The sequence below is a fragment of the Tasmannia lanceolata genome, unplaced genomic scaffold (assembly GCF_043159265.1).
Source record: "Tasmannia lanceolata isolate RefF3 unplaced genomic scaffold, GAP_Taslan_0.1 ptg000013l, whole genome shotgun sequence".
NCBI lineage: Eukaryota > Viridiplantae > Streptophyta > Magnoliopsida > Canellales > Winteraceae > Tasmannia > Tasmannia lanceolata.
In genome coordinates this window covers 23,766,247-23,768,093 of record NW_027518690.1, presented here as the reverse complement: position 1 = coordinate 23,768,093, position 1,847 = coordinate 23,766,247, and the positions used below count along the sequence as shown (strand labels likewise).

General features: G+C 37.2%; 1 pseudogene; it reads left to right on the top strand.

Moving 5' to 3' along the window:
* The first annotated feature begins 494 nt into the window (after nucleotides 1-494).
* Nucleotides 495-1,028, top strand: LOC143891090 (secreted RxLR effector protein 161 pseudogene; annotated as a pseudogene).
* The last annotated feature ends 819 nt before the right edge of the window (nucleotides 1,029-1,847 follow it).

Genomic DNA, 1,847 nt, shown 5'->3' with positions numbered 1-1,847 from the left:
CAACCAGAAGGATTTGCAAAAATTGGAAAGGAGCATCTAGTTTGCAAACTTAAAAAGAGCATATATGGCTTAAAACAAGCTTCAAGACAGTGGTATTTGAAGTTTCACAACGTTGTCACTCAGTTTGGTTTCTCTCAAAATCATGTTGAACATTGTTTGTATGCAAAGTTCAGTGGGAGACATGTATTTTTTTGTGTGCTATATGTCGATGATATCCTTTTAGCAAGCGATGACAAGGCTCTTCTATTCCATACGAAATCTTTTCTTTCTAAATCTTTTGAAATGAAAGATTTAGGTGAAGCTTCTTATGTCCTGGAATAAAGATCAACTGTGATAGAGAAAGAAGGTTGCTTTCCCTGTCTCAAGAATCCTATATTGACAAAATTCTCCAGAAGTTTGGAATGAAAGACTGTTAACCAGGAAGTGCACCCATGGTCAAAGGAGACAAATTTTACAAAAGTCAGTGTCCCAAGAATGAGTTAGAGAGATCAGATATGTCAAACAAACCCTATCTATCTGCAGTGGGCAATTTCAATTATGCTATGACTAGCACTCGACCTGATCTCGATTTTGCCAGCTGTGTTCTTGGAAGATTTCAGCAAGACCCCGGTATGCCACATTGGGTAGCTGTTAAGAAAGTCTTCAGATATTTGAAAGGGACAAAAGACTTTGGGCTTGTTTATGGTGGATCTGATCATCTCATTCTCACTGGTTATGCTGATTCTGATTATAGAGGATTTGAAGATACCTTCATATCAACCACTGGATATGTCTTCACATTGGGAGGTGCAGCTATTTCCTGGAAAAGCCAGAAGCAAGACTCGGTCTCCTTATCTTCCATCGAAGCTGAATATGTTGCATGTAGCGAAGCCGCTAGGCATGCAATATGGTTGAAACAACTCGTAAAAGAACTTCGTGTTGTTGATTCCATCAATTATCCGTTGACCATCTTTTGTGACAATTCTGCTGCCATTTCTCTGACCAAAGATTCAAGAAACCATCCTCGAACCAAACACATCCGGGTTTAGCACCATTATGTTCGACAAGAAATGAATGCAAAAGAAATCATTGTGTCAAAGATAGCTTCCGATGATCAACTGGCAGATCCTCTCACTAAAGCTTTATCTGTGAAAAGCTTTGAAAAGCATGTGTCAAACATTGGACTTCATCATATGAGTCAGATGTTCTAATTTTATTGATTCTATCAAATAAATTTTATGCTTAAGGTCTTTTATAGATGGCAAGAGTTCATATGTGTTTTGACTAAATACTGTGACAAGAGGTCACATAAACATGGCAAGAGTTCATGTAACATGTGACAAGGGTTCACATTAAATGGGGTGGCGAGAGTTCACCAGATATGATAAGATAGATGACAGGAGTTCATCTTAAGTGGCAAGAGTCCACAAATTGTGACAGGAGTTCACAATAAATTGTGACGGGAGTTCACAATGCTTGTGGCAAGAGTTCACAAAATGTACTGTGGCAGGAGTTCACAGCATCTGTGGTAGGAGTTCATAGAATAAGTTGATCTGATAGTAATCCCTGATAAATGTTTTTGTAAAAAAAAATCTTATTTCATAAGTACTTTGATACGAGGCACTAGCGACTAAATTAATGGGTCTACCTATCTGTATTGGGTATGAGTGAAATTTGATTTATGAAAATTTTAAAGGCCAAGTGGGAGATTGTTAGTTACGTGTCCTTTAAAACCTCTTCTTTCTTGCTAATTTTATTTAATCTTATCTTAACAAACTCTTATTGTCCTCATTGGCTATGACTCATAACTTGATAAAAACAAACCACAAATAGAGGGATTTTGATCTTATCTTCATTCTACATCTCTA